This window comes from Zalophus californianus, chromosome 3 (assembly GCF_009762305.2).
Source record: "Zalophus californianus isolate mZalCal1 chromosome 3, mZalCal1.pri.v2, whole genome shotgun sequence".
Lineage (NCBI taxonomy): Eukaryota > Metazoa > Chordata > Mammalia > Carnivora > Otariidae > Zalophus > Zalophus californianus.
Window position 1 is genome coordinate 68937427 of NC_045597.1, and position 23226 is coordinate 68960652.

Genomic DNA, 23226 nt, shown 5'->3' on the forward strand with positions numbered 1-23226 from the left:
CCAAACTGGTAAACATTTTAAGCCTACCAGGGAAGTGTCTATAGAAGCCTGAAGTTAATGGCAGTTTATAAGGAAGTGGTTATGGGTTACAATGGAAGGAGAGAACATAAGCTGCCTATGTTTTATTCAGGCCATACTAGTCCTGCAAAGACAAAACTCAAGGGTAAATTAGCAGTGAGTAAAGACACAAATATGATCTCTGTGGCACCTTAACCCTATGCTCTATTTTACATTTTTCCCCATGGGCACACAGATAAAACAGAGTCATGGTATGCTAGAAAGGCAAACTAAAGCCATCTCTTTAATTAGATCCAACCCCCTCTTCAGTATACCAGAAATTCCAACAGAAAGCCAATAGTAACTGCTGAGACAGGAACTCCTAGGAAAGAGTATTGGCTTTAGATTCAGGATCTAAATCAAGAGAAAGTTAAAGACTGAGAGAAAGGTACAAAATCATGCTATGAGAATCATTTCTAAAACTCAACTTGAAAAAAAATCAGTTATAATTTTTTAGATTCAATTCCTTTAATAAAGAATACCATGTTTTTTTTATTATGTAGAGGAAATTTGAGATTATGACTCTAAGAGACTTGAACAGAAGGACCCACATGGCTCTCAGTAAAATTCATGTGCCCATCACTTGGTGACAGACTGCCTGAATTACAGGGCTACAGAAAGGAAAACCCTCTTTAAAAGCTTCACCTATAAAATTAAACTTACCTTACAGCAGAAAGCATCTCCTATGTGTGCTCAAATGTGCATATATAATCTGGAATGTGTATATAATTTCCTGATAAAATCTTCTGTTTCTCCTCATCTCTTTGGCAATGAAATATTTTCTGCTTTTCCATTTTATATCATATTCTCTAAATGCCAAACTTTAATAAAATTGTAGGCATCCTTCATTTTTCGTTCACTCATGCAACCCCTTGAGTCTATATGCCCAGAAAGAAATAACTGGGGGCAACCTATTATTTTCTGACGCATAGAATTCTATCATTGAAGACAGGAACAAAAATTCTGAGGGAATCTTCATCTTCAGTTCTTAAATTAACCTCCTCCTACCTCCCAGCCCAGCCCTCATCCCCATTTTTCTGACCTCCCTTCTGCTGTGATAGCTTGTTAGAATAATGGTTCCCAGTGAATCACATCTGCTTAGGGTCTATGTCCCTTTGGTCCTCGCATTAAAAGGTGGACTCATTTCTCCAGCCTTCGAATCTCAATGTCCTTGGGACCTGCTTGGACCAGTAGAGTGTGGCAGAAGTAGCACTGTACAACTTCTAGAGCCTAGGCTTGAAGACCCTGAGCCCACCCTGTTGTGCAATAGCCCATTCTGGTGGTGTATTGGAGGATAAGAGGTCATGGGAAAGAGACCAGACATGCCCTAGCCAACAACCAGCATTTACTGCTGACAGTGAGTGAGGCCATCTTAGACCCTCCAGCCCCAAACTCTTGCAACTTTTATTGCAAGACAGGCAACAGAATGGTGCAGATTTTCCACCCTCACAATCACAGGAGATAATAAATCATTGCTGTTTTAATAAAGCCACTGAGTTTTGGGGCCATTTGTTATGCAGCAATTGATAGCTGATAGTTTCAAGAAACCACGTCTTATGGGAACATTTCTACAAAAGGAAGAGAAATATTTCCTCTCCTTCCTTTGATATACTCCCACTACTGGCTTACATTGTCCTCATCTCCACATTCTGGAAACACGCCATTAAACATTCACTCTTGAGTGGGGCCTTTGCTCCAGCTTGCCTCTTGAATAATCAAAGGACTCTTCTTATGTTCATTCTTCTTCCCATTAACAAATATTTGAGGGAGGGAAGCAGAAAGATGGCTTAACCTGAGCTCTCAGAAGGCCAAGGGAGTATATTCAAACACCATTTTGTATACGCCCAAGGTGAAGTCCTAGGTGGTAGGCACTGAGTAAACATTTACTTAAAGACGACAATAAGGGAGGAGCAGGGAAGGCCACCACTAAAGACACTGAGTCCCATCTGATTTAGGACTTCACACTGCAGACCAAAACTCCCTAAAATACCGGGACAGCCAGAGGCAGAAATATGACTGGGCTGTAATACTTTAAAGCTGCAACAAGGAGTACATTAGAAAGATTCTGCTATATTTTCGATAAGTTCCCTTCACAAATATGTGGTATATTAGTAATCTGCCATGAAGGGAAAAACAAATTGTAACAGCATCTTGATGTAGGAGGAAAGTACACGTGTGGGGAAAGTGCCGGATGTTTCTTTCAGGGAGGAATGATGTGCAGGGCTCCAGTAATTCCCAGAGTTTGGAAAGGTGTGCTGCAGAAGCATGGTCGGGGACTAAAAATCTCCTGACTTTCTTTAATAAGATCACAAAACAAAATTTAACTCAAGTTCTGGAAGGATTCTTCTGAGAAAATCCAGATTATCACAGCCCAAGAGTCAAAGATGCACAATTCCTACCTAAACCGACCAAATGCTGCAGCAGTACCTGGTAAATCATTAAAAAGTAGAAAAGCAGGTCGTTTTTGTTAAAATTATGGCCTTTGTTCCTTATCAGCCTGCTAAACTTGGAATGTTAACCAGAACAGAGAAGCCACACAAACATGGGAAGCAATCTTCAGATCTGGATCAGACTACTGTTGAACTTGGCTTCGTCCCGGTGGAAACCAACTCCTAGTTAGAAATGACCTGAGCCGGGAAGTGAGTGTGGGTCTCATTTCTTAGCAGGGCCCTGTCTCCAGAGTAAGATTTGCTGTTATTATGGGACCACTGCTATTATTGGCTTGTTGTTTGGTTTGGTTTGGTTGTTTTTCTTTTAGTTGTTTTTAATGTTCCACATTTCTTACGTGCTGCTGCCAGATGTTAAACATTAGTTGGCTCCCCTACAGCCTATATTCTGAAAACAAATAAAATGAAGACTACCAGAGCTATAAAATAAATAAAATCCACAAAGCCAATTGTGTTGACTTGCCAGGCGAGGAACACACATGAGTGAAGAGATTTGCTGAGTAGTTAGTTGAGGGGGGAAAGTCAGATTGTTTAATCTAGAAAGAGGAGTCCCCAGTGATGGGAAGGCTGAAAACCAGCACTCTGGAAATTAATCTACAGGTCTGTACGTGGCTGGTTCAAACAGATCCAAGTGTTCATTGTTCAGGAAAGAGTCTTTAGTTGGGTCCAGTAGAGGGTTGGTTTGGGGTCCACTTCAGCTGGGTAGAATCAGTTGTGATAAAACACATTTTATCTTGATATCTCCTAAGGTATGTGTTGCTAGAAGGGGAAATGTTTCCTTTTAATATTCCCACCTGCTCCTCCTCTATGAAGCTCCATATGTGAGCTGTTCACACACCAGGTAATTTGTCTCCCCTTATAGTCCTTAGCTCCGTGCTTTAAAATTTCACAGTCATCTTCAATAAAGGTTTGTAAAATGTGTATATAAATGAATGACATTCCCGTGCTCAAGTGGTCTTCACTGCTCTGCCCTAGATTTGCCCTTCTACCCAAATTCCACTTTCATCTAGAATTTTGTTTCCAGAGCTAAAAATTATGCTACAGAATACTATAAGGAAAATAGAGTGAGACTAGAACTGTAAAATTCCCTGGGAAAAGCAAATAGTAGCTGGTAAAAATACTTCTGCGTGATTGTATCAGAGAATCATGACCCACCCGCCCCCAGAGTTCTTATTAGATTTTAGGGACATCACTTCACAAATGTCAAAACCTTTCAGGACGTAGTAATAAATGCAGAGAGGAGGAGGTGAGCAAGGAAAATATTAGAAAGTGGAAGAAAACAGAAAAAAAAAAAAGGAAAGCTTATGTACATCACTGTGGCGAAGAGCAAAGAGGAATTAAAGAAAAATAATTTTGGGGGAAAAATATTAGAGCTGAAGAAATCTGACTGAGCCGGGGGCATGTGTAAGCAGAAGGCCATGGAGAAACAGTGGCAGCTGGAGAAGCCTGCAAAGCTAAGCAAGTCTGTTTCTGCAGAGTCTGGGCAGGAAAATGCTGTTGGCTAAAGCAGAAAATAAAGTGATTTTTTTCCCCAGCTGATGCTTCTCTGGGATCCTGCCAAGGCTCTATTCTGCAGAACGAGAAACTGAATAAATAGACTAATTTATTCAGAAGATGTGTCCCTTAGTTCTCTCTCCAGAATGGTGTCAAAACTGCCCAGGATACCAGAAATTTCTGTGAATTTGGATGACAAGGCATTAGCCAGCATGTTTCTCTTCATCCCACAACACCTGCTCCTGAAAAGGAAGCATTCGCTCCTTGCATGCAAATCATTTTTTAAAAACAAGGCATCTAATGAGCATTTGATGAAAGTTCCCTAGAGCAGGTAAGACTTGTATTAGACACAAACTCAGAAATGAAAAAGAAACTCATTATTTACAAGCCCAGAGCTAAGCATTTGCTATCGAACTACTATCCTCAGTCTTTTCTTGGGGCATAACTAATAATTCTCCAAAATCCTCTGTGAATATTTGCCCAGCTGTGGCACCCAGAGACTTGCCTGTATGTTCAGAGTGTGTGTTTGAGCTGTGACAACCTTAGAGATCATCTAGTTAAATGCCTTCTCTTGGGAGAAGAAAATGCAGCCGGGAGAGGTGAGTGAATTACTCAAGGTTACACAGCTAATTAGGAAAAGGTCTTCAATTTTCAATGTTCTTGTCACAGCACTGTGACACACACCTCCCTCATTTGTCACCCACACCCTTCTCCTCCACCTTAACTGCATCCCTCACCACTCAGTGACGCACTGGGCTCCCAAAATAGAAAACCTGGCCAACAGTGCTTTGAACCATAAAAATAATCGTTGCTTTTCTTGGTGAGAGGCTGGAGGTAGGTGGTCCCAGGGTCTATTCTGAAGCCTAACAATGCAGTGAAAAACCCAGGCTTTCCTCATCCTGTTTGAGCATCTGCAGTATATGGACTTCTCATCCTCGGATGGGTGACCTCATGGTGACAAGATGGCTTCCACGGTTCCAGCATCACACAGTTAGACCAGGCCCCAAAGAGGAAAGAAAGGGATGGACAGAACAGGGCTTTGTTTTCTTTCTTTCTTTTTTTAAGATTATTTATTTATTTATTTGACAGAGAGAGACACGGCAAGAGAAGGAACACAAGCAGGGGGAGTGGGAGAAAGAGAAAGCGTGCTTCCCACTGAGCAGAGAGCCCGATGTGGGGCTCGATCCCAGAACCCTGGGATCATGACCTGAGCTGAAGGCAGACGCTTAATGACTGAGCCACCCAGACATCCCAGGGCTTTGTCTTCATCAAGAGGAAAATCGTTCCCAGAAATAAGATTTCCCTTTATGTCTCTTTGGCCAGAAGTGGGTCACATGGTCACCACCAGCTGCAAAGAAGTCTGGGAAGGAAAGTATCTAGCAAACAGTAACAGAAGTGACATGATTGGGTTAGGCCAGTAATGGCACATTGTCATCATTAACAAAATCAGGATTCTATGACACGGCAGAAGGCAATTGTGGCTGCTAGGTAGGTACGCCAGTTAACTATTAATGTGTAACAAACCTCCTCTAAAACTCAGTGGCTTAAAACAGCAATCTTTCGGTATTTCTCAGGTGTTTGGAGTTCTGCTGACCCAGCTGGGCTCAACTGAGTGGTTCTGATGATCTCAGCTGAATTTGCTCACATAACTGTGGATCACTGGGATGTCTGGACTGATCTGGGCTGGGCTCCACATGCCTCCCCCTCCGTAGGACCAGCGGACCCCTCAGGAATGTTCTTCTCATGGCAAGGACTGAGGCACAAGAACACAAGCAGAGTCACAGAGCCTCCTAAGCTCTAGGCTTGGGACAGGAACACTGTCACTTTCTGTCCCATTCTATTATCCAAAGCTAGTCATACGGCCAACCCCAAAGTCAGAGATGATGAAATACACTAGTAGGAGGAGCTGCAAAGTCACCTGGCACAGTGTGGGGAGGTCCAAGAGAAAGCGAAGACCTGGGGCCAATTATGCAACCTAACTTGCCAAGCAACCCACACTGTGTGCCAAATCCCTGTTCATTCGCTCTCCTCCCTCAAACTCATTCACTTCCCTTACACTTCCTCCTGTACCCCGTTCTGCAGTAGACTCCATGTGTGTGTCCCCCCCGCCAAATTCCTATGTTGAAACCCAATCCCCAGTGTGATAGTATTTGGAGGTGGGGCCTTTGGGAGGTCATGAGGTGGAGCCGCTCAGGAATGGGACTAGTGCCTTTACAAAAAGACTCCACACTGTTCTCTCACCCCTTCCACCATGTGAGGACACAGCCAGGAGACAGACACAGGAAGTGGGCTCTCGCCAGACACTGTGTCTGCCAACTCCGTGAACTTGGACTTCCCAGCTTCCGGAATGGTGAGAAATAAATGTTGTGTATAGGCCCCCCAGTCTGTGATAATCTGTTAGAGCAGTCCAAATGGACTAACACGCCCTCCCACCCCCTCTGTTGTCATGTTTTCCCTTTTCTGTGTTCATAATGGGGTGAGCGTGAAAATCCTTGGTGGAAAGCAAAGGAAAGCACTTTGGTGGGTGTGGGGTACCATCAGCAGTAAGCGGGGTGTCATATCAGACACGCATCAGAGGCCCCAGAAGCCAGGAGCTTTATTTACTATTGCCCCGCGGTAGGGCTCCGCCACCTTAGACGTGCAGGGAAGCCTGAGGAGGAAAACGGTCGCTTCAATGCTCAGTTCCTTCTAGGTCTGGAAGTGCCCCAGTTTTTCGGGTGTCCACACAATAGAGCCTGTCAGAGGTCTCAGGAATTTCATGTGACTGTACCTGACTGCAAAAAGCCCCAGGAGGCTTTTCAAAACCTAGTCCTTGTTTATCTTAAGACACTTAGGCTGCTCTCCCAAGGCTGAGAGGCTTTCCCAAAGCTTTGGATTAAATTCACACTTCATTCCTTTCTCATTGTGCATTTCAGCTGAGGAGAATGCTCTTGAGAAAGGTATCTTTTGCTTGGTTTGTAGGTTTTACTCTCCTAAAAACAAATCGGTACAGAATGCAACCTGCTCTCCATTTGCTAGTTACTTGCAAATTTTAAAAAGGTTATTCTCTAATGTATGTCTGTGTTTTCACAGAGGTGGTGAAAATTCACTGAGGCAGACCCTGAGAGAGGGCCTCATGAATTTCTAGTGGGCCCTACCAATCTGCTGGATTGACCATCCTGGTTCATTTCACTCCTTTGCTCTTCATTATGTTCAGGTTTTCCTGCCATAACCTCATGTTCATAGCTACCCAAGGGAATAAGGTCCTCTGGGCTCTGATCACAAACCCAGAACTCAGGCCTGCCTCTACCCAGCAACTCAGCAACGAGTGGACGCGTACCCTGGGGACCCATCTGGGGTCCCACTTCCTGGGTGGTCCCACTTTTCTGTCCCACTTCCTCTGGGTGGCAAGGAGTGGTCTGTGATGCCAATTGCCTGGGACTGCATCTGAGTGGTGGCTGACCGGCTATTTGACAGCTATTTGACTGAAAGGGGAAGAGACCACGGGTCTGTCCTAAAGAAGCTCTCCATCGAGACCAGCCCTGGATTCTAAGCCCAGCTCCTCTGTAACACTCTGGGAGACCTTGAGTTTGTCACTTACACTCTCTGAGCCTCTGTGTCTTCATCATCATGTGAATTTGCCACCAAGTTAAAAATCCTCAGCACTCATTTTTCATGTGGTCAGCCAGGCGAGCAGTGTCTTGGGATGTCAACCGTGCAAACGCCTTTACTTTATGAACTTTGACACAGCTCTGAAGAGCAATGCTGTGCTTGAGTGCTTCCAGTATCAGGAGCGCTCAACTCCTACTTGTACTTACTATAATTCCTTTTAATCTTTTGTGGAGAAAGCGAGACAAAGCCTACAAGTAGTCAAGAGATTCTGAGATAATCTTGTTGGCAAACCTGTCAGTAAAACCAGTCACTAGTTTCTTCTAAGGGCTGGCACTATTCTGGAACATCTCATGGAGGCTCAAAGAGGGAAGCATTGAGAAAGACTGACAGGGTCCTCCTGGCGAGGTCTGTGTTCTTTAGATGGGCTTGTGCTACGAACAGCAAAACACTAGATGCTAATTTCCACTAGAAATGTTCTGTGTTCTCTGAAGACTAATATGGTGCTATGAGCTGAATTGAGTCCCCCCAAGATTTTTACAATGAAGCCCCCCCCTGCCCCAGTGGATGGTATTTGGAGGTGGAGACTTTGAAAAGTTATAGGTTTAAATGAGGTCATGAGGGTGGAACCCTCGTGAGCTGATTAGTGCCCTTATAAGAAGAGACCCCAGAGTGCTTGCTTTGCTTTTCCTCCTTCTCCCCACAACCCCCCAACCACCCCACCACCCCCATCCCCTGGCCAGGTGAGGACAGAGTGAGAAGGTCTATAAGGCAGGAGAAGAGCCTTTACTGGGGAACTGAATTGGCCAGCACCTTGATCTTGGACTTTCCAGCCTCCAGAAGGGTGACAAAATAAATTCCTGCCATTTAAGTCAACCAGCCTATAGTATTTTAGTTATGGCCACCCAAGCTGACAAACACAAACAGGATTATGTGATAGCAGGGTATAAGGGGGCAGGATAAGCTTCACTGAGGTAGGGATTTTGAGCTGGTCCCTGGAAGAGGAGACAGAGCTAGTCATGCAGAGATCTGAAAGAAGACATTCCAGGAAGAGAAATGGAAAGTGCAAAGGTCCTGGGACTTCAGGAATGATCCAGATGTTTTCGCAAAACAAAAAGCAGGCAGAGTGGCTGGAGCAGAGAGCAAGTGAAGAGTATTACAAGAAGTAAACAGGAGCTAGATCATGTAAGCCTATAGGCAGAACATTTCTGGAAAGATACACAAGAAACTATTAATAGTAGTTAATTCTGGAGGGTAGGACTGGGGTGGATCAGGACACACACACGACTCTTTATTTTTTTACCATTTACTCTCCTAACCATTTGAATTTTTATTTTGAGTATATATTAAATATTAAATAAAGAAATATTTATCATATATGCCCAAATATAGGGTGACCACACTATCAGAGGATCCTGCTTTCCAACAAAAAATATCTTTAAAAAGTGTTTAGGCCAACTCAAACACAGAACCCTTAAGGATGCAGTCAAAATATTTAATGCATTACTTATACACATACTTTTAAAGAAACTGCTTTTTCCTATCTCTTATTTATAGAACAACTTTACCAAATTTTTTCATGTCTTGATCATCAGGGTTAGCATCTACCAGATTACTTTTGAGTCATGCAAGGGAATTTTCCAAGTGGATAATATTTACTGATTGTGTGTGTCGCTTGCTATATGACACTTTACAGTATTTCACAGGAAATGTATCCTAAGCTTTAGCCATTCACATTGTTAGGAGACTTATGGGTTTGGTCTTGTCTTTTGTCTCATGGGTGCATATATTAGGCAAAATAACACACACACCCACCCCCAAAAAATGTCCACATCTTATTACCAGAATGTGTAAATATGTTGGGTTACATGGCAAAGGGGAAATTAAGGGTGCTCATCAGCTGACCTTAAAAATAAGTCTGCTCTCAGAGAATTTACAGTCTCAGGAGGAAGGTAGGATTGCCTCTCTATGGCCATACAGGACGTTAATATATTAAAATACCTTCATAGAGTTGGGAAATTGCACTGTCCCAAGACCTCCTCAAATCCCCCCCTTTCTGCCTCAGCTGCTCAGCCTCTCCTTCAGGACACCCTACATGTGCACGCATACACACACGCGTGTGCACACACACACTTCCCTATGATCTAAAGTCTCTAAAGGATTCACCTTATGGCACAGAAGGGCACCTCAGGAATCTTGCTCAATCATTCATTCTGATTGAGCTGTGTTGATGTCTTTGTTAAATATTTTTGAAATCGCCCTTGGAGACACAAAAATACTTTGGGACCCTGAGTGTAGAGTTCAAAGGGGGAATTTGAAGAATCGGTGACTCATCTGCAAGCTGGGGCAAAGCCAGCTTCCCCAACGAATCTTCTGGTAACTTTAAAGCACTGCCTGAGCAAGATAAGGTCCCCTCTTAGAGTGGAACAGCTCCTCGGCTGTGCAAGGCTTCTGGGCACACACACACACACACACACACACACACACACACCCTTTCTTCTGGAAGGCCATGGCTTAGGCCCGACAGACCCTCACTTCTAAGGATTATGCAACATGGTAAATACTCCAGTGTATTGTACTCTCTGTTCCTTCCCATCGCGTGGAATTGAATCCCCCCACCCCACTCATTGTCCAAATTTACACCATGGTACAAAGTATTCATCTCTGTATTTCCAGCACTAGCACAGTGCGCAGCACCAAGTAAGGTGGGTAAGATGACTCTGGACTTGGGGGAAGGGGAAGGGATGGCAGAACAGAGGTAAAAGAAGGAAGAACTAAAAAATTAATCCTCTAGGACACCAGCATTACAGAGGCGGAAAGAAGAGGATCAGCGAAGGGGACCAAGAAGAAACAGGGAGAGGAACAGGAGAATTAGGAGAGGAGGCTGACCGACGGACCAAGAGAGAAGAGCCAAAGCCTTTGGAGAAGCAAGCTGCAAGGAGGAGACCATGTCTCATGTCAAACATGGCAGCGACGTCCTTCAGGTGGAGGGCTGAAAATAGGACAGGGAGCCGGCATTTAGGATATCACAGCTGACCTCAGGAAGAGCAGTTTAGCGATTCCTTGGGGAGGAGGGTAAGGATCCAGACTACAATGAGATGAAGAGAAAATGTGGGGCCAGGAAGGGTAGACATTGCAAGCAGCACTGGTCCTTCTAAAAGTCTGGTGATAGAGGAAGGAAATCAGTCAACAGAAGGGAAGGAAAGTTAAGGGACCCACTCTCTTCAGAGTAGGAGGGACATGGATGTGTGCTGTGCTGCTTATACACACCGCCCTGGACCATGGCTTCGATAAGATGCTCAGGACTGAGGTAAAATCTACCCATGGGAGCCACACAAACCTGGCCCATGCTTTGGGGTTCAAAATCAGAGGTTCCATGCTCTGGGTCCCCAGCTCAAATGAGCATGTTTCTGAGCACCTGGCCACCTGCTCCAGGACCCTTGTGTAAAAAAGCAGAAGAAGGTGATATCACAGAGGGGCTCCTGCAACCAAACAGCTGGGTGTCTTGTCAGGTGTTCCCCCTCAATCAGGACAGCCGTGCTATTTCCCTGTTTCCACTCTGCTGGTGTTTCTGCCCTGATAGAACGAGAGCAATACTGCCTAACTTCTGCATCATGCTGCATTTATGGCGGGGATCAATGCAATTTTTCAATTCGCTAGAGCAAAATACTCCTTTTTAAAAATCTCCCCGTCTGGATCCGTTGGCTCTTTGGAACTTTAAAAAGTTCCTGGTGAGTGTGTGTTCCATCTGGAGGCACGAAAGACAGTGATGCACTTGTGAAGGAGACCTGCGGCAAGCGAGGCGTAGATCACGTGCTTCGTCCTAATGTTCCTTGGCTGCTGAACCTCCTGCCTTTGAGGAAATACTTCAGTCAGTTTTCTCCAAACAGCCTAGAATTAGTCATTTCTTACCATTTAAGATGATACACTATTAAAGCAATCTCCTAAGTGATTACAGAAGTTATTCAGATGGAACCACTGTGAGAACACATTATAGGCGTGTTACTTAGCAACTGAAGGATATATGCGCTCTTAAAAATTAAGATGGAAAAAGTAAGGATACATATTTCATTCAAAACTAGTTTTACAAGATCCATAAAACCAACCAGAAAATAACTATAATGAATAAGGTAATGGCAACAAGAGCAACTTTAGTTGCTCTAAGCTCATGTCTCACTGGTAGGAGACTAGGAATGTCATAAATGCAGGTGGGTATATATGTTTGTGTTTGTGTGGCTATAATTGATTAAAAAAACTACCCCATACATTGTACTCAATTCATTTTTCTCTGATCCTCTCAACAACCTAGCAAAGGAAGCAGTTTTACAACTATATTTTATTTATTTATTTAGGTTGTCTTTATTTATTCATGAGAGACAGAGAGATAGAGAGAGGGAGGCAGAGGGAGAAGCAGGCTTCCTGCTGAGCCAGGAGCCGGGCGTGGGACTCGATCCCAGGACCCGGGGATCATGACCTGAGCCAAAGGCAGACGCTTAACCAACTGAGCCACCCAAGTGCCCTACAACTATATTTTTTAAATGTTTGTTTGTTTTGAAATAATTGTAGATTCACAAGAGGTTACAGAGAAATACACAGGGAAGTTCCAAACACCTTCCCCCTTGCCCACTGTTAACATCTTCTACAACTTCAGTACAATAACAAAGTCAAGAAACTGGTATTAGTGCAATCCATAAGCCTCATTCAGATTTCCCAGTTACGCATCCACTGACCGTACAGAAACCTAAAATTCTACTGTGGGCCACCAATTAAATAGGGTCTTACGGAGGTCAGGGTTAGAAGGGGTTGCGTCCACCCAACAGTAGGGCCAGTAGAACTGTGGACCCGCTTGGTAGCTCTATCCCTAGTTCCTGATGTACAGTGGAAATAGATACACAGAGCAACTAGCAAAAGCTCTCCACTAGCTTCCTAATCTGTGAAGTGAAGGCTGTTTAGGTAGGAAGAGCCAAGTGGAAATCCCAGGAACTATCCTCTCCTCCCTAAAACTCATTCTCAGTCAAGAGAGCAAAGCAGAAGCAAGACATTTCCAGAGGATGACAAAGACCAATGGTGCTACCATCAAAGATACGAGAGACAAAGGCGTGGTGATTCCTATCACATCCCTAAGGACTCATACTTTCGGCTACAGCAAAGGTCAAATGGGTCATGAAGAATTACTATGCATTATGGCAAACTTAATCAGATGTGGTAATGACAAGCACAGCTGTAGTTCTATTTCATACCTTGCTGGCAGGGCCAATACTTACATTTACCCTACTCCTTACCCCCAGGACTCATCTATCTATCATCTGTCTATCTATCTAATATGCATGTGTATATATATAGTTTAGAGGGGTTATAATCTTCTCAATAGCTCTAAAAACATCATGCTGGTCCTTTACACTGATGACAATTAACTAATTGGTCTTGTGAGCAGGTCGTATCAAGCCCCCTTGAAGTCTAAATAAGACATCCACATGTCAGACGTTGGAGATAGTCCCCATGAAAGATTATGTAGGCCTGCAATATCAAAGCTTCCAGGGGTACAATGGAGTCGAGTGGACTGTGTGGGGATTTCCCTCTAAAGTAAGAACCAAGTCACTTCCCCTTGAACCATATACCACAAAGAAAGAAACATGACATCTGGTGGCCCTCTTTTGGTTTTGGAAGCAATATATACCATATACAGGTATGTGCTGCTATAGTTCATTTACCAAGGAACCCATAGGCTGCCAGTTTTGGGTCAAGCCGAAAACAAAACAGAGTTCTTCAACATGTTTGGGCTGCTGTGCAAGGTGCTCTGCCACTAAACTTTCATTATCAACAGACCCAACGGTATGAAAGTGTCAATGGAGCTCGTCAGCGTGATTGGCAAAGCCCAATGCCTTCCTCTGCTGACAACTATTCTCCATTCTTAAAAGCTGGCTCATAGCCCCTGGTAGAGACTTCACCCCTCACCAAGTTGACTGGGCAACCCAACTGTCCATCATATTGAGTATCCATCATGAATGAAATCCACCAAACTACCAAACTGGACATGCACAGCAACATTCCATTATAAATTGGAAGTGGCATGTATGAGAGCAAGACCAAACAGGTCTGGAAAGTTCAGCCTCCAGTTCCCAAGGCTCCTGTTCCTACCACTTTACCACCTCCCCCTTAACCCACACCCATGGCCTCTGAGTGAGTTTATTACGTCCAGTAATCAGAAAAGCACAGACCTTGTCTACAGATGAATCAGCAAGATATGTTGGCACCAGCCAGAAGTGGATGCCTACACCACTACATCACACTCAGGGATGGTTCTGAAAGGCAGTGATGAAGGAAATTACCCCGGTGGGCAGAATTTCAAATGGTACATCTGGTCATCCACTTCCCGCAGAAGGAGAAATGGCCTGGGAAACAAATCTATAATGATTCATAAGCAATGGCTAATGGTTTGGCTGCTTGCTCAGAGACCTGGAAAATTGGTGACAAGTCTGGGGTAGAGATGTGTGGGTGGATCTTTCAGAGCAATTATAGAGCATGAAGATGTTTATGTCCCATGCACACGTCTGCCAGAGACATCCGTGGCAGGGGACGTTCTCATTAATCAGGTGGAAAAGATAGCCCCTTCTCTGCGTGTCAGTCAGCCGCCCCAGAGCTTGCTCCATAGAGGCTTCCTAACACAGCGTTCCTTTCAACAAGTCTTACCTGGCTACCACAACCCCTGAGTCCCTAACCTGCCCCAAACAGAGGCCAACACTGAGCCTCCAATATGGACTCATCACCTGGAGTAACCAGTCCATGCCATGCAGAGATAACGTGTCCTTACATGAAGAGACACGGATTAAGGGCATGGATGTGCCTCCCCTTCTGCTAGCACCCAGTTTTAGACATGCAGAGCACTTCATCCACTCTCTAATGTTCTTTATCTCGAAATGTATAAATATTGTAGCCCAAATATTTTTAAGAGGATTGCCTTTTATGCAACTGATGAACCACTAAATTCTACCCCTGAAACTAGTAATACACTATACGTTAACAACCTGAATTTAAAAAAAAATAAAAAAATAAAAATAAAAGAATTGCCTTTGCCTCTATTTTTTAACAAATATTTCTATAAGACAAAACTCATTTAATGCATGGCCTCTGTTATTATTTCCAAGCCTTCACCAAATGGTGCTGCAACATCAGAACCTTCTGAACTCATTCGATTCCAATACAGAACTTAAGTTTTTAATTAAAGTAAAAGTTCCATCAAGGAATTCTTCCCACAGTTTAATGTATTCTAAGGTGCAATTATAAAAATTCAAAATTAAATTTTAAATGTAGTTTGTTCTACTATTGTTTAATTTGTTCTGCTTTTCCCTTGATTTTTATAGAAATAATTTTTAATGCCTTGCTCTTCACAAGCTCTTTTCTCAATCATGAAAATTCACCAAAAGCTTCAAATCTGAAGTCTTTGAGGTTTCATCCTTTCAATATTCTAATTTAAAAAATCCCAACTGATTTTGAACAAAATACAATCAAAATTTATCAGAATCTTTTATAGAAAGTTCAATGCCATATATTGGTTTACAAAGTCATTCTTGAAAGGCATGTGCATACCTAGACTATAGATCATAGTTGGCAGCAAAGAGAGGAAACATGTTCTACCATTTAAAATAATTGTTTTGAATGAAACAAATATTCATTATGTTTTGATAAATACAAAAATTACTTCATCACAAAAATTTTATCACTCAATTATAAGAACTGTGATAAATGTGTAAATATTTGTAAATTTTGACAATTACAGCCTCTGTTTTGATTAGTAAACTATTGCAGCGTGGTTGGATGAAACCATAAATTATGTGTGCATCACAATGAATCACAAGTGTATTTATACTCTTTAACTTTCTTAATTTAGTAAAAACAGTTTTTACAATACTTGGCCCCATCAAAACTTATATTTGTCATTATCACCATAAAAATAATTTTATCTCTGTTAACTTTATATCTGAATTTATAATAGCATTCACAATAATGTTCCCTTCAACAGAATTAACTTCTAGAAACTTCATTTTTATTCCACAAAGCAGATGAAACAACACAAACATCATGGGAATTAAGTGACTTCTGTTTGAAGGCTCTCATGACATTAATATGAATCAGTCTTTGCTATTTATGAAGTTCTTCTGGTAATGGCATGAAGACCTTAATAGCTAGTATTTCACTTTTCATAGATAAACAAAAAAAAAATGGGGATTGAAAATGAGCAAAATTAACCTAAAATAATTGTGTTTTGATCTAAATGAAAAGTCATCATTGATTGATGGGTAGAAGCACCTTCTGCCACTGCAGATACATTAAGTCATCATCATGAGGCATGGTCTTCTTAAAATAACTACTAATCTGTGAAGCTTCTTCATGAGGTTTGTATCTTCTGGTTCTCATGTGGTCAGTAATGTCACTATGCACCCTGTGGTGGGTGGTAAATACTGATAAACATTTTGGAGCAAGTTACACATTCACCATTGACTTACTTAAGAAGCAGAATTTTATTACTTAACTTTCCACTAAACATAGACTACTATCTTTTTTAGATTTTTGCTAGCAAGAATGTTTATCAGAAACAAGTAACTGTAGCCATGTAACCGTAGAGTAAATGATAATGCAAGAGCATTCAGCCTACTTCCTGTGCACCCCCATGGCAGGACAGCTCAACCTCTTCTTCCCACGTACAATTTTGTATACCTATCCCATAATTTCCTACATTTCCCAACGCCCACACTGACAGTCTGGTGGCTTCATGCGTCTTGCAGTGACAAGTGTCTAGTACACCAAGTGCCCGATGAGGGCAGCAACATTGAATAAATGTCCCGCCTCCAACTGAAACTGGACAGAGTTAGCTGTCCCTGGTCAATTGTATCTGAGCAAACTTTGTTTTATCAACAAACACCCCATGTGCTGTCCTTGAAAGAGAGCGGCTAGTTAGATTACATCAGGAAATGGTTATTGCTCATCACCTTTCAGATTAACCACTTGTTAAAGGGAAAATTTTGTTTACCCCATGCATGTACCACGAACTTCTAGATGAAAGTATAGCAGGAGCTGAACTGCAAAGTAGAGGTCTACCAAATCCATCTTGGCTTATTTTAATGCAAGTCTTGATAACAACAGTTTGTTTAAAAATGAAAAATCAAGAACAAATGATAAACTGGTCAGAACGCCAGCAGAACGGTCATAATCTGGAATTAATCCAGGAAAACTGCTATCATCACCCTATCAATGGGGAACTTCATATCGAAAGGACTGGCTGTCACCATCTGAGTCTGTCTACCTAAGTTAGGAACACTAAAGTGAGGGAGGTGAACAGGCCCCTGTGTGATGCCGTATGATGTACACCCTCCCACCTATGAAGTATTGTTCCTAAAAACATAAAATTAACCTGAATCTAATCAAGGTAACTGGAAGTTCCAGGGAATGTGATGAATAAGCTAAATGACACCGCAAGAAAGAAAACAGCCAGATCTAGAATCTGGGCCTTCCACAGGACAACTAACCTAGTTTCTTTAACAAGCAACTGACTAAAAAAGGGGGCAGGGGTGGCAGGGGGAGCTGCTCTTGAGTAAAAGAGACCTAAGAGACATAATAGCCAAATGTGATGTCAGGACCTTGTTTTGATCCCTGTTTGAAAAACCAACAATAAAAAACCATTTTGAGACAATCGAGATATTAGAAGGTACCAAGGGATAATTGTTACCTTCTCTGTGATAGTGTTACTATGTTATGAAAGAAAAGGTTCAGTCTTTAGAAATTCCCAGTGAATTGCACAGGGATAACATAATATGCTTTCTGAAATTTGCTGTAGAAGACTTCAGCAGAGAAAAATGGAAGGCAAACGAAGCCAGTGTAGCTTCAGAATGTCTAGAATCTGGGTGTTGGATAAATGGAGACTTATACTGTTCTTTCCTCTTTAATGCATATTTTACATTTTGTATTTAAAATTTCAATATGAAATGTTGAATAAGGCAGGGCCAAGAACGGGGCCATGAGGGGAGGGATACGTTTTAAGCCCTTGCTCTACTTTTCAATCTTTTAATCCATGCTGCCTGAGTATGGTTAATCAAAGAGCTAGGATTCTACCTAACTGATCGTGTTGCTTCCATTTTATTGCCTACAGAACGCCGTGGAGACCACATGTCCCTCATTTTCTTCTTACTACAGTTATAATTAAAATATATTTTTTGTGGGCGCCTGGGTGGCTCAGTCGGTTAAGCGCCTGCCTTCAGCTCAGGTCGTGATCCCGGGGTCCTGGGATAGAGCCCTGCATCGGGCTCCCTGCTCTGCGGGGAGCTTGCTTCTCCCTCTCCTCCCCACTTGTGCTCTCTCTATCTCTGTCTCTCTCTCTCAAATAAATAAATAAAATCTAATATATATATATATATATATATATATATATATATATATTGCTATCCATTTCCATGGAGATCATTCTGGACTTTTGCTTTTTGATATTCAGATTAGTTTATATCATCCACCTCATCCCTTATAAAACGTGGCCAAGATCACTGGAGAGAAACTAATCTCCCTGTATGACTCCACAGTTTCTTTACCTGCTTACCAAACTCTTTTTCATGGAATGGCAGGGTCTAATTGCTTAAGTTTGTTGGAGAAGTCTCTACATCTTTAATTCTTTCCTTTATCATCTCTGGGCCATGGGATCCCATTACACATTCTGTTGTGTTTTTTTTTCCGGGTGCATAAAAGACGGTTTCCTGACAGCGAACTACCATAACCGACAAAACCAGTATGGTCACCTCTCTCAATATTCTGATAACATCACCTGCCTCCTACCAGATCTCTTTCTTCGGAAGCCACTATCCCACTTGCCTGTCTTAGCCCACCCCATCTTGGTCACATAGATAAGACCATAGTTGTCTAGTTGTTTCCTAATCTTTAAGGTCTTGTTATTTTTCATACTCTATGCATTTATATGAAATCAGCTAAGGCCAGAAATGTTTCCTAATCACTTGGCTCTTTTTTTCTATATCTGGAAGCACAGGCATCTCCTCTGTCTTCAGGCTTCTTTCTTCTAAAGCACCCAGCAGCCTCCTGGTACAGAGCAATACTACACGAATATTTTCATAGCAAATGAACAAATGAAAGTATCATATATGCCTTCCATTCTGAAACATTCCGGATTTAGAAATATTTTCCATACATTTCTCCCCAGTAAATGTTAATGTATAATTATTAGAATCCAGTTGGCAAATCTCCCTCCAAATAAAGTCTTCCGAATCTGTTGAGATGCACTTTATCCTTTAGCAGGATCCTTCCCTCCCCCTATCCCACACCCAGTATTAAAAGCCAAAATTCTGAAAACTACTAGCTGTGTGATCTTGGTCAAGTTACAGAGGAACTGTAAAATAAAGCTTACCTCAAAGAAAACCAGATGAGTCAACATATACAAAGCATTTAAAACTGTGCCTGATGAACCCTAAGTCTCCAAGAGATGTTGGCACATATTACAGGCATACCTTGTTTTATTGTGCTCTGTATTCGTGTCTCTGTCCCATTTTGGTAATTCTTGTAATATTTCAAACTCTTTCACTATTACTACATTTGTTATGGTGACTTGTGATCAGTGATCTTCGATGTTATTACTGTTATTGCTTTGGGGCACTGTAACCTAAGGCCACCTAAGATGGCAAATGTAATCGATAAATGTTGTGTGTGTTCTGACTACTCCACCAACAAGCCATTCCCCCATCTCTCTCCCTCTCCTTGGGCCTCCTTATACCCTGAAACACAACAATATTGAAATGAGGCCAATTAATAACCCTACAATGGCCTCTAAGCATTCAGGTGAAAGAAAGTGTTGATTGATAGGGTAAACTTCAGTGTTGTTTTATTTTTTTTTTAAGATTTTTATTTATTTATTTGAGAGAGAGAGGGAGAGAAAGAGAACACAAGCTGGAGGGAGGAGCAGAGGGAGAAGCAGACTCCCCGCTGAGCAGGGAGCCCGATGTGGGGCTTGATCCAGGGACTCCAGGATCATGACCTGAGCTGAAGGAAGACGCTCAACTGACTGAGCCACCCAGGCACCCCTCAGTGTTGTCTTATTTTAAGAAACTGCCACAGCCACCACAGGCTTCACCACTCTGATCAGTCAGCAGATCAACATCGAGGCAAGACCCTTCCCTGGCAGAAAGATTATGATTCACTGAATACTCAGATGATGGTTAGCATTTATCTTAGCAATAAAATATTTTTAAAAGTATTTTATTTATTTTTTTGAGAGATTGAGAGAGAGAGAGAGAGAGCGTGAGCAGAGAGAGAAGCAGAGGTAGAGGGACAAGCAGGCTCCACGCTCAGTGAGATCTTGGGCCCTTGAGATCAGGGCCCTGAGATCATGACCTGAGCTGAAATCAAGAGTTGGACACTCAACTGACTGAGCCACATAGGTGCCCCAGAAATAAAGTATTTTTTTAATTACTGTATGTATATTGGTTTTTTTTTAGACACAATACTATGGCACACTTAACAGATGACAGCACAGTGCAAACATAATTTTTGCATGAACTGGGAAACTAAAAAATTCATTTGACTCCCCTTATTGTGATATTTACTTCAATGCAGTAGTCTGGAATAGGACCTGTGTGTCTCGGAGGCATGCCTGTATTGTTACCCCAAGTCACTAATCTGTTACTGTTTTGACACCCGGTTGTTTTTGTCTTTTGTTGACATTGATTCTTTTTTTAATAGCAAAGAGGTGTTGAGGTAATGGGGGACAAAAGACCCAAATCCAGAATATGAATACAACCTTAGTGAATTCCAGGACAGGTGCCAAGAGACCAGCAGGCAGCCCCGGCGCTTCATCCCTATTAAAAGACCTGCTAATCTACAAAATGATTGCTGTGAGCGGCCTCTGGAAGAAGCCATCGGTTGGTCCTCTATGTTTAAAGGTTATTTGACTACCAGATACCTTGCCTACTCACTAGTTAGGAATTGTATAAAGAGATAATGATTTGGAAGACTAGAAGAAAGCATTTTTTAACTTGTCTAAAGTAAAAAAAAGTAAATCGCCCCTTTTTCTGAATATTATCTTCCAAGATAAGAAGGCTTGTCTGAAGATGCTGTTATGCCAAAAACCCAGTGCCAAGAATGAAAAGTTTTGTTACACATGTAAGAAAAATGTGTATAAAGGTTAGCCTTCCAGAAATGTGGCTAAAACTAATCAGAATCATGGACTCTTAGAACTGAGACAGACCTTGGAGGTCCTCTCACTCATTCCCTTCCCTGTACAGATGAGGCAACAGCCCCAAAGAGGTCAGTAGTTACCCAGTGTTACCAGATCTGGACCCAGGCCGTCCCTTTTCCCAGGTCGGTCAGCCAGTGATGATACAATTAGATCAGAGGCATGTATGCAAATCAGGCAGCTTCAGGCAGCTTCTCAGTAGGACTGGCAGATACCTTCTTAAACCCTAATGGACAATAAACATCTCTCAGAGCTTTTGGAGGAATAGAATATAAAGATATGAATTAAATTTTAGAACATAATGAACATTACCCAGTATGAATGCCACATAACAAAGTCACTCTGAGAGTTTCTCATGGGGCAAACTTCAGTGTTGTCTTTTTTTTTTTTTAAGATATCGCAAATCATGTAATTTCCAGTCGGTCCCTATCTTGATTTCTCCAGAATAAATTACTGTCATCATTTCTAGCGTTCGTTATGGCTTTCAAAATCCTAGACGGAGGTTTTATTCACTGTGGGTGTCCTCTACCCATGTCTGACAGCCAAGAAGGGGCTCGGGAATAGGGGCAAAGTAGATTGAACAGATTTCTTAAAAACATAGTCATTATATATAATGTTTATTCCAAAGGGGACTTAAATTTTTGATGGATGAGTGAGTGGTTGTGTGGGTGCATGTGTGGGTGGCTGGGCGGGGGTGGGGGTTGTGGGGTGTGGCGGTGTGTGTTCAAAATTTGCCACACAGCACTGTAGGGTCTTGCCTAAAAGCACAGTCTCTGAAGCCAGCTCCATAACTTGCTAGCTGTGTGATCCTCGGCAAGGTACTTAATGCCTATTATGTGCCTCAGTTTCCTCGTCTGTTTCATAGGCATAAGAGACCTTAGCTCAAATAGTTGCTCTGGAGATTAAATGAGTTAATGGACATACAGCCTGTAGAACATTCTCCGGCATACAGCAAACATGTAATTAAACGTTAACTGTTGCTATCCAGAGGTCACTCAACTGGCAACCACAGTTATCTGGAAAAACACCCAAGTAAGCCTTCTCCAAAACCTGGGCCCTACATCCTGGCCGCTTAAGTCACAAACAAGTCTCAGCTGATTTTACACTAAACCCTAACAAATATATCAGCGCCCCTGGACGGTAAATGGCAAGTCACAGGTAACTGTCTTCCTCCTGACGCCAGCGGCCAGCCCTTAAAGCGGCTCCCCAGTCTCTCATGCCAACAATTGTTACGGAGCACCTACAGCACAACAGTTTGAGAAGTGTGTGCAAGGGAAGCACCAGGCTGAGTGTGATCCTACCAACCAGGCCCTTCCCGCAGGGCGGAAATCCGGGGAAACGCAACAGACCGGAAACTCCGGCTGCGCATGTACAGATAGGAGGGACGATCCCCCCACCCCCCACCCCACCCCCCCCACCCCACCCCCCCACCTCCCACCCCACCCTCCCCACCTCCCACCCCACCCTCCCCACCACCACCACTACCACGTTTCATTACCACTGCGCTGCCAAAAATAAAAACAATGGTTTTAAAGGAAGGCTTCAATACACAAATCCCTGTGTGAAACCCAAGTCATGACATTAACCCACAGACCGTAAAACGCAGTGTCACAGACAAGGCTCCCTGGATTCACCACCAGGTTCCTTTATGGCTGCCTCCTTAAGCGGCCACGCTGGGCCTCCCTGAGCCCTGGGATTTCTTCCTACCCTTGGAACTGCCAGGCCCTGGCTCAGTGACTCACCAAGTCACTCTGCCCTGCCCTGGCTCTTCCAGGGGACCGCCGACGCTTGCCGTGAATTCACATTTTCTAAACTGTCGACTCGTTCCTTTAATAACTCTTAATGTCAATTTATCCGGCACAGTCTGTGCAGCAATTTATGACTGAGTAGGAGGCAGAGCAAAGTTGAGCAAAGCAGGATGAGTCAGCTTTCCCAAGGCTCCCTTCTATTAGAGAGGTCTGGATTGGGAGAGGGACTCTGGCAAGGCTTTCAACCTCACATGGAAAGTAGAGACTTTCACCTGGTTGTCCTCACGTGGTCTGGCCACTGTCTAGTGAGCAACACATCTGGCAGAAGGAGAATTTGTGAGGGTCACTTTCCCGTGGGGTGGTTGGTGAGAGCTGCCCAGAGCCAGCCTCCAGGGGGGCCCCTCTGAGGAGTGGCTCTACCATCCTCAAAATCTCACCCTCCTTCCTAAGGGGCATCAGGCAACCGTCTCGCACTTGCAGCGAGAAAGACCATTTGTCCTTAGCCCACACCCAGAGGCTAACGTGAAACTGAGCTTAAAAACGGACTAGGAGGTGGCATGAGTGTGATGAAAAGGGCTCCGTGGCTCTGCTCAGTCAGTATTCACGCTCCTGCATGTGGAAGAACTTTCCATGGTCGCCACTAAAGGGGAGACATTCCATTCTCGGGCCG

At 43.0% G+C, this 23226-nt stretch overlaps 1 long non-coding RNA gene across 2 annotated transcripts; it reads right to left on the reverse strand.

Annotated features, from left to right (window-relative positions):
- Positions 1-8927: 8927 nt before the first annotated feature.
- LOC113920210 lies at positions 8928-22656 on the reverse strand. Of its 2 annotated transcripts, none has more exons than XR_003519260.2 (3): positions 22551-22656; positions 20902-21034; positions 8928-11439 (listed from the first exon to the last, which is right to left on the reverse strand). It is a non-coding gene; the product is annotated as an uncharacterized LOC113920210 (long non-coding RNA). The 2 variants fall into 2 exon arrangements; XR_003519259.2 differs by having other exon boundaries at positions 20892-21034.
- Positions 22657-23226: the final 570 nt, after the last annotated feature.